General features: G+C 30.5%; 1 long non-coding RNA gene across 1 annotated transcript; it reads left to right on the forward strand.

Moving 5' to 3' along the window:
• Positions 1–7405: 7405 nt before the first annotated feature.
• On the forward strand, positions 7406–7984 carry LOC107063508 (uncharacterized). Its single transcript, XR_001475383.1, has 2 exons — positions 7406–7524; positions 7729–7984. It is a non-coding gene; the product is annotated as an uncharacterized lncRNA (long non-coding RNA).
• The last annotated feature ends 2590 nt before the right edge of the window (positions 7985–10574 follow it).

Genomic DNA, 10574 nt, shown 5'->3' on the forward strand with positions numbered 1-10574 from the left:
ATCGATTTTTCGGTGTGAATGAAAAATAAAATGAGGAAAAAATCAAAGTAAAAGATACTTAAAAATTTAAAAGTATGTTAAGGAATGATGTGTCTTGCCATGGAACACTTATTGTGCTAACTAAAAGACTATATTTATCTTTGTCAAGAACATTGTGCCTCCAATTACTTCTCGAAAAAATAAGGATGAAGACGGATTCCTTTACATAACGTACATTGATAAAAATATGTTTTGGTTTCTCTTGAGATTAATATTTAGAAGTTAACTATTGAATTGTACATTTGTTGCTACTTTGATTTGTTCATGAATGCTTTTATTCTTAGTTAACTTTTTATTTTTAGTTAAGAGAAAACACATAAGCATACATTTTTTGAATTTTTTTAAAATAAGAATTTGGTTCTTTGGTGCACCGACGTTCTGATACTCTTACACCGAACACCGAATCGAAAAACTGAACTTTTGAAAAAATAACATCGACACCGAACCGAAAAACCAAATTAGTTCAATTCGATTTTTTAATTTTTCGATATTTATACCCACCCCAAATTATAAAATCTTATTATGTCTATTATGTTTGCTATTAATAAATTTTTAACTTTTTTTTTCACTTGAACAATTATATAAGAATCCCAAACAAATATACAAAACAGAATACGAAATATAAATAAGTACTTACTAATTATCTAGTCAGTGTGTGCCCTTTATACGTGTCTTCGTCAATGCGATAAATATAAATAGTTAATATGGATTGTATCAAATTATATATATATTATATTATTTAATAATCTGAAGAACAAACCTAAAATATTTTTTAAAAAGCAAGATACTAATTAGAGTTATTATAAAAAACAAAGAAAATAATTGCATTATATATAATATGCACAACCATCCAAACAAGCTGAGGTTTTAAATTTTTCTCAATATTTCTATATGACAATTATAATCAATTTTTGAGTATTTTGGATAATTAAAAGGAAGGGTTCTGATATTTTTGATATTACATATAAGGAAAAATGATACTATAATGAAAAACAAAGTGGTATATGTGAAAATTGAAATTATATTTCATTTGGGACGTGGGAAATTCTTGGAATGAGGATTGGTTCCTTTTGTCTATAAAGAAAGCTGCATATGGATTGATGTCTTTTTAGTAAAGTTTTTCAATTCCAATGATGTCAAAAGTAACTAATATATATCAATTATATATTTTTTAAATGAAATACATTATAATAATAATAATATATTTAGTGTAATTTCACAAAATAGGTTGAAAAGGAAAATATACATAGACCTTATCACTATCTTAGAAGTAGAGATGTTGTTTCTGATAGACCCCGGCTCAAGAAAAGAAAAACAGTTCATAGTAGTATGAAGAATGAAATAATGTAAATAAAGACAACCATGACAAAATACTACATGCAACCTCGCAAATCATCTTAAACAATAGTCATAACCATATACAACGATAATCAAAATGTAAATAAATTACAAATAATAACCAAACTCAAAGGACAAAGAAACTATAAGAGTAATGCAATGCTCAACTAACTAACTTACCACCCTAATGTGTCCTCCATAACCTTCTATGTAAGGTCACATGCTCAGTAAGTTGAAGTTACATTATGCATGTGTAATCACCTTTGCCCAATATTTCTTCTGTCTATATATAGCCTTTACCTTTCTTGAAATCATCCATACATTTTCTTTACACATGTCCGAACCATCTCAACCTCGACTCGTTATTAGATACATTACTATAAAACTAATTACATTATCAATATAATTTAACTTGTAATAATAAACAAATTAATTATATTTTTTTATATCAAATTACCAATTGAAGTGATTAATATTTATCATAAGGATTTCCTTGACCTAATTATGTGAATAAGTTTTACACTTTTATCGTCTAATATTAATATATATTTGAAGTGTAGTTTTGACGTAACTGATAAATTTGTTGTCTTGTGACTAAGAGGTTATGAGTTCGAATTATTGATACAATCTCTTGAAGAAATATAGAATACGGCCGCAAGGCCGCATATAATAGACCTTTGTGATTCAACTCTTTTCCAAATCCCATATATAATGAGAGATTAATACAACATACTGTTTTATTTTTTTTGTTAAACATTAGTATCTTTAGACTATTTACTTTTAATATGATTGTATTTATATATATTATATAAATAAAATAAAAGAAAGAAAAAGAAGTATTTTTTTCACTATGGCAAACAAAGCACTTTTCTAGAATCCGAGGTTGCCTCTTCTTTCACAAAAGCTTCAACTGTTTAATTTCTTTAGCTTTTAGGTCAAACCATTGAGACAACAACATTTTCAATATAGATGCTTTGATGAATTTATTCTTTAAATTATAAGGGAAATTAACCTAATTATATTTCATATGTTTATTTTAATTAGTATCCATTATTTCATTTGCTTTGTATTATCTTGATATTATTTTGTTATATTTTTCTTACACTCCTGCTTCGAGTATCTTTTCTTTTGAGTTGAGGCTTGAGGGTCTATCAAAAACATTTTTTCTACTCTGCAAAGATAGAAGTAAGATATGCGTACATCTTATCCTCCTTGTACCTTACTTGTAAGATCACACTGAATATGCTATTGTTGTTTATTTTATTATCTCATGTATTTTGCTTATTTAAGTCTTTTATTAGACTTCTTGGAAATTATTTATAAATCCTTTGAAAATCTGAAAATTTAATACATTAGATTTTAATTCTGAAACCGTGTTCTTTTACAATATTATTATTATGATAACATTGCTACTCGTACTTTCTCTCCATCAATCCTAAATTTAGCTTTTTGATGAGGAAAAAAAGAGCATATTTCTCTTTTTCATTGAACTAAACATAAGACAAAAAGTGTATCAAAAAGAAAATATTATACACCTTTGGTGGGGGGTGGGAGATCTAAAAAGTATATGCATTAAAAGAATAATTTTCATTTGTTTGATGTATTTTTAGAACACAAATTAAAGAGCTTTACCATCTAAAGGACAAGTGTATTATAATAAGTCTTTTGAATGAAAAGAAAATGTCTTGCTCTATTCTTATACTGTCACAATTTAATAATTACTCCCCCATCTCAAATTATTTGTCTTCTTATTAAAAATGTATACATTGTTTAAGAAGTTTTAAAAAATAAATTACTCATTTTATTTGATCGTAATTGTTTTTAAAGATTACAAACATCTCAATTATATTACATAAATAAAATAGCTATTAAATAAATAGAGGTTATATTTTAAATTATAAATAAGGGTACAACAACAACAATAATAATAACAACATGCCCAGTGAAATTTGGCAAGTGATTTCCGGAAAGGTTAGAGTGTATGCATATCTTACCCTTACCTCGCGGATGCAGAGAGGTTGTTTCCGAAGGACCCTCATTAGCTCAAGTACAGCAAATTAAAGTAGGTGCAAAAAGAAATAATGGCAATGAAGAAAACATAGCAACTAATAAGTATTACAATAATCGACAGATAATAAACAACAGATGATTAAAAAATCAGAAGAAAGAAACTACGTACAAGAATAAGACTAATACTATGACAAACACCACCAAAAAGAAAGAGAAAACTAACCTTCCACCATAATTTGTGACCTTGACACCCTCCTATATAAGATCATATTCTCGGTAAACATAAGTTGTGTCATGACCTATCTATTTATTTCTCCACAATACTTTTTTGGCCTACCTCTACACTTGTGCGTATCCACCATCCAACCTCTCACACATTTTCACTGGGCATTTATGAATCTCCTTTTCACATGTTCAAACCATCTCAGTCTCGCTTTCCTTTTTTGTCCACCGTACCACTAAGGCCACTCTCACCTTATCCCGGATACCCTCATTCCTAAACTTATAATTCTATGTTCATACATCTATTTCAACATCTTCTTTACTATAATATTCATATTTTGAACATTGAAGTTCTTGACTGGCTAACACTCCATTTCATACAACAAAATCGGTACCATCACTCCATAGAACCTATCTGTAAGTTTAGGTGGTATCTTTTAATTCATCACACAAAACTCTGAAGGAAAACCTTCACTTTATTCATTTTGCATCAATGTGATGTGTAATATCATCATCGATCTCTCCAGTACTCCTTTGGATTAAAAAATTAAGAAACTTGAAACTATCTCTCTTAAGGATATCCTATGTGTCAAGTCTCAGTTCCACATCTGTCTCAGAAATTGAATAACTGAATTTGCACTCGAAATATTCAAATCTTAGTCCTGCTCAACCTGAAACCTCTAAACTTCAAAGTTTATCTCCAAACATCCAACCTAACATTAACTTTGTTGCATCTCTCATCAATCACTACTATGTCGTCTACAAATAACATACACAATTACACTTTATCTTGAATCTTGATAAGCTTGTTCTTGAATTGTACTTGGATTCAAGGGCCTTCGAGCTTGATCTTGAATCTTGATGAACTTGATTTTGACTTGTACTTGAATTCAAAGGTTTTTTGAGCTTGTTCTTGAATTCGGTCTCGATCTTGAGTTGTTCTTGAACTTGAATGCTTGAACTTGTAGCTTATAGAGAAATTTGTGGCGTTTGATCCATGAGCTCTGGCTTCTTGTTAGAATTTCGTAAGTTCTGAATTATGAGGACCCTTTTTATAGTTGTAGAGAATGTAGGAGTTTATGAGAACTGGTTCTTTTTCTACCAATCAGATTTAAGTTACATCATGACGATATTTGATTGGCTGGAACACGTCACTTGTACACAGGTGACACATTTTTATTGGTCTTTGATTGAGATAGACATGTCATGTCATTTTGCCAGATGACATGATCCGATTGACTTCTCATTTGACTTGGCATATTACGTCATTTGACACATGACACCAAACTGGACCTCCAGGATGAGATGACATTAGGCTTCACAAAGTGGGCTCATCATTTATAGCCCAAAATTTGTGCCGGAAATTTAGGCCCATTTTTCACTGACCCACCCAAACAGCCCATTAAAAATGAATATTTTATGGGTAAACTATGGGTCATATACGGGTATTGCAGATTTTTCTCCAAACTTACAAAGAAACGACTGTTTTCAAAATTTTAGAAGCGATTTTTCAGCAATAATTTCATTGTTTCTTCACGAATCACAGTTACAAAGATAATCTGGTAAGTCTCTCAATTTCTCCTCCCCTGAATCCTTTTTCCTCATCTTCCCTCTTTCTCTTCTTTTTCTTTTCTTTGAAATTTAGGGTTAGGGTTTGTGATTAATCCTCTTTCTTGTTTCTGAATTTATTGTGGTAAATGATTCCTTATTTATAAGAATTGTGAATGTAGTTTACAGTTTGAATTTTTTTTTTATATAGAATATTGAATTTCATGTTTGGATTTTTTGTTTTATAGAATGTTGAATTTCATGTTTTTGGCATCTCTTTTGGTTTGTCGTTTGTATATGAAATTGTTATTTATGTTAGGAAAAGATGTCAATGGAGGCTAATGAAGACGTTTATGAGGAACCTTGTGAGATTAGTTCATCAGTCCCTACAAAACTAGCAAAAAAACCGACTTCTGATGTTTGGAAAAGTTTTCTAAAAATGCCTCGTGCTACAAGTAATGAAAGGTTAAAAGTTCAATGTAAGGTATGTAAGAAGATCTTTATAGCAAACTCTAATTCTGGAACTTCAAATTTGAAACGACATATTAGTTCACACTTAGACAAAGGACAAGAGCATAGGATTGAGCCAATTGATCAAACATTTTATCATGAGAAAGTATCTGTGGCCATTCTCAAGCATAACTATCCTTTTAGCTTTGCCGAACATAAAGGAAATAGATATATCCATTTATACTTAAACTCAACTGTGAAAACAATTTCAAGAAATACTGCCAAGCCTGATTTTTTGAAGATGTATGATAGGGAAAAATAATATCTAAAAAATGAGCTCACAGTGATTCCTAGGAGAGTGTGTTTGACTTCAGACATGTGGACTTTTTTAGCGTCAAATGGATATATGTGTTTAACTGCTCATTATGTTGATTTGAGTTGGATTCTTAAAAAAATAGTGTTTATTTTCCGCCATGTGCCCCTCCACATTCTGGTGTTGTTTTGGGTACTTTACTAATTGAGTTAGTTAAGGAATGGGGTATTGTAAAAAAGATCTTCTCTCTTACTTTGGATAACGCTACTTGTAATAAGGGTGTGGTAGCTAATTTAAAAGAACACTTATCTTTGATGCAAACACTAGTTTGTGGTGGAAAGTTCTTTTATGTTCGTTGTGGAAACCACATCTTGAATTTAATTGTGAAGGCGGGATTGGAAAAAGCTGATGTAGCTATTGTAAAGATTAGAGAAGGTGTTAAGAATATTAAACATTCAGAAGAAAGAATCTTAAAGTTTGTGGAATGCATCAAAAATCTTGGGTTGCCGTGTTTAAAAAAGCTTCGTCAAGACATGCATGGCAATTCGTTGGAATTTCACTTATCTGATGCTTGAAAGTGCAATCCTCTACCAACAAGCTTATATTCAATATAAATTAATTGATACTGATTTTAAACATGGTCTTTCTGAGGAGGAATGGAAAAGGGTAGAGACGATTGCTCAATTTTTGAAACCATTTTATAACATTACTATAGTGTCCTCTGAAAGTCGATATCCAATTGCTAATTTGTATCTACATAACGTGTGAAAAATTTAGAAGTTATTAAAGGACGAAAAAGATAGTTTTGATCCAGTTATGAGTGAAATGGCTACATCGATGTTAAAGAAATTCAAAAAAAAATTTGAAAGTCTTACCGTATGATTTTATCACTAGCCATTGTTCTTGATCCTCGATATAAGCTTAAGTTTGTGAAGTTTATCTTCTCTAAAATTGATTTATGAGACTTTTGAAGCAAATGTTAAAGTCGTTGCAGATCATTTACATTTGTTATTCAAAGAATTCTATGTACCTTTGACTACAATTTCCTTGTCGGGGAAAACTAGTAATGAAATGAGGGATGAACTTGAGGAGTTCGATACGTTTGATACTCAGTTGGGGTGTGGTAAAAATAAAACACAACTGGATTTGTACTTGGAGGAGCCCAATCTTGACCGTAAAGTAAATTCAGATTTGGATGTACTTGCCTATTGGAAGGAAAATAAACGAAGATATTCCGAACTCTCATTGATGGCAAGGGACGTCTTGAGAATACCTATTACCACAGTAGCCTCTGAATCTACCTTTAGCATTGGAGGTCGTATTATTGAAAAATATACAAGTTCTATTTAACCTGCAAATGCGGAGGCGAAGTTATGTACTATAGATTGACTTTGTGGGCAAGAAGGTAAATCATTCTACACTTATTACATGTTTACTTTGTTTTGTTACAAATTGGTGTTCCAGTAAATAATTTTTCTTCCTTTTATTTGTTTTCTTAGGTTTCAATGAATATGATGATGAGATTGCGGTAGATGTTCAGTCGTATTTTGATAGAATGCAACAAGCTTGCAATTGATCTTTTAGGCTGACATGCTTTAGTTGGGGTAAGCTTTATATTTTTTTCATTTGAAAGTTTGACAAGAACCAGTATTTAATGGGCTGGAACGCAAAGGACTTTCACTCATATGCAATGAAATATTTAAACTTATTTTTGTATTCTGTTAGATCTATGTCAAAATCAGAATTAGTGTCTGATAACTCATTGTAGGAACCCAATTCATTTTTTAAAATTGTTTCACCTTGTGCAGCAAGTCCAAATATAGTTTTGAGGAAGTGGAAACACTGCGGAGATGAAGAAAGAGGCTGCAAGATCGACTATATATAATAACATTTTACATATGTTTTTCGTTTATTATATTAAGGCGTGTGAGCCTATTATGTTTTTATGCATTAGACGAATATTTTAGACAGTGTTTGCTGTAAATACTTTTTGGTTACATTCCAATGGAGTCCAATGAAGATTGTTGCTTATTAGTAATTTGGAGCTATCAAAGTTTTGCTCTATGTATGAGGTGTTTTTGTGTATTTCTGCTAGTGTGTTGAAAAGAAAAGAAATTGGTGTAATTGTAGTAGTTTATGTAAGTTGTTTTTTGTTAACACTTGTCTCTTTTCTTACATTTTTCTTTTATTTTTTATATTATACTTGTACTTTGCTAAGTTATTTTATTTACTTTGGGGTCCATTTTAATCAACTAAAGAATGGAGAGCAGATGCATTAACTATGGAGTGGAAACAGAGCTAAGAAACTGTTTTAGCTCATTTTCTCGGAAATGAGAGAACTATTGGAGAATTGATGCTCTTATAAATGGGTATAACTAGTATTTTATCCAACCCATATTATATCCAAACCCATATTTTACCCATATTAAAATGGGTGGATTGAATTGTAACCCATTTTTAACCTACCCAAGGTTTACCCAATCCGCCCATTTGCCACCACTAGCCCAAATCAATGGACTAGTCCAATGAAATTGGACTTTAAATAAATTCATATTTATTTGACTTAAATAATTAGTCAAATTATATTATTGGGAAAATTGTATAAAATAGCAAATTATTAATTCAAAGTAAATGTTATAACCACAGTTTGATTTAATTGTAACCCGTAGCAAACTGTTGCCATTCGCCTCTCTCCCTGAAATTCTCGCTCGCCACTCTCCTTTTCTCGTTGGCAGTCTCTCCCTCGCCTCTCTCACTTTTATACAAACACAAATGTATAAAATGTGTATGTGTTTGTATAAAGTGAGAGAAAACTGTATATATACATATCTTTTCGTTCGCCTCTCTCCCTGGAGAATCTCGCTCGCCACTCTCTCTCACTTTATACAAACACAAATGTATAAATTGCGTTTGTGTTTGTATAAAGCGAGAGAAAATTGTATATACAAATACATATATTTTCGTCCAATACACTTATAATTATACAAATACAGATCTTCCCCTGCCCAGTTTTCTTTTGTCTTTCTCTCTTTCTCGCTTTATTGATTCTTTTGTATACATATTCCGAAACAGATTATACAATTGATTCTTTTGTATATGTATGCCGAAATATACATATTAATAGCCATAGCAAATATAAAGTTTATTATGGAGCGCAATTATACAAACTATAGTGATAACATACAACTATGATTTTTATGTTTGCTAAACCTAAAATTTACTCTATATTAATGCACAATATTTATTTGAACGAATATATCTTAATTTTAATATAACCCGAATCATTTTATAAATTTATATCCAATAAATTTAAATGATTACAAAAATATCATACCAAATACCATATAATTTTAGTCAAGGTATAAAAAAAAAATTGATATCGATATATTTTTGTATCTACCATGTACTATGCCCAGTTGCCCACCCCTAATTGCTACACAGTAAAATCTAAAAAGATTGAAATTAATTTTTTTGCATTATTTTCTTTTTGTGGTTCGAGAGAATGTACTCTCATGAGCACAATACATGATATTGGGCTTATATAACTAATTTTATCGAGCTATCAGAATGGGCCCAATAGGGATTTTACGAAAAAATGTACAGCTGGCAAAAAACAATTTTCAACTACATAGCCACATGTAAATGTAAATATGTAATATATTCATATATTATAAATAACTTATAATTGTGTATATATATAATGTATAACTATGTATCAGAGATGTATATATATGATATATACATTGTGATACAATATTTATACATTGCAACATTTTATCTTCCTTAACAGACTGATTGTTTTTTCAATCTCGGCCAACTCAAATCGCCACTAATCAGTCTCAAATTCTAGGTATGGGCTCCTCTAAATGTTTTAAGTCTTTTGATATATTTTCCCCTCAAAACAATTCACATTTACGGCAGATTTAAATTTTAAATTTTGAGCTACAAAGTTCTTCAATAACGGATTGTTCCATTTTTCTTTCTTCTTCTTCCGTGGCTGCTTTTCTACTTCTATTTCTTATTTTTCTCTGCATATTATGCTTCACTGAACGAAACCCACAAAATAAGATTGGGTAGGTAACATTTATGGTGAAAGTAAGGAAATAGAAAGGGATACTAGCAATATTGACAAGAATATTTATATAAGTCAATATTGCTTAGTAACTAATTACTTCGATACATTCTAGTTTGTAATATTATAAATTTTATCAATTTTTGGTGCATCCAGATACATGTATCACGGGATGCATGAAGTCAAAATTAGGTGTAGTTTACTCTAGATACACTATAGCCAAGTGGATTCACATGTATCTTGGATACATAAACAAACTCGCTCGTCTATCTCCCATCTTGCTCGCCTCTCTCCTATGTATGTGAATCACACTAGATAGATACATATACATGTATCTAGTGTGCATGTATTTGAGATACATGATTATCTCCCTCCCCATCTCGCTCGCCTCTCTCTCTGCATTTTAGTATATGTGGTAGTAAACATGCATGTATCTAGTTGTATCTTGCTCAATATGTGATAGAAAATTCTTAATTAATGGTAAGATACGTGATTATATAAAATAATAGATATAATTAGTATATATGATATGGATGTATGTCTAATAAGATAATTTATAAGTGAGTTATTTTGGATAAGAAA

The sequence above is a fragment of the Solanum tuberosum genome, unplaced genomic scaffold, assembly GCF_000226075.1.
Source record: "Solanum tuberosum cultivar DM 1-3 516 R44 unplaced genomic scaffold, SolTub_3.0 scf00367, whole genome shotgun sequence".
In the NCBI taxonomy this organism is placed as follows: Eukaryota; Viridiplantae; Streptophyta; class Magnoliopsida; order Solanales; family Solanaceae; genus Solanum; species Solanum tuberosum.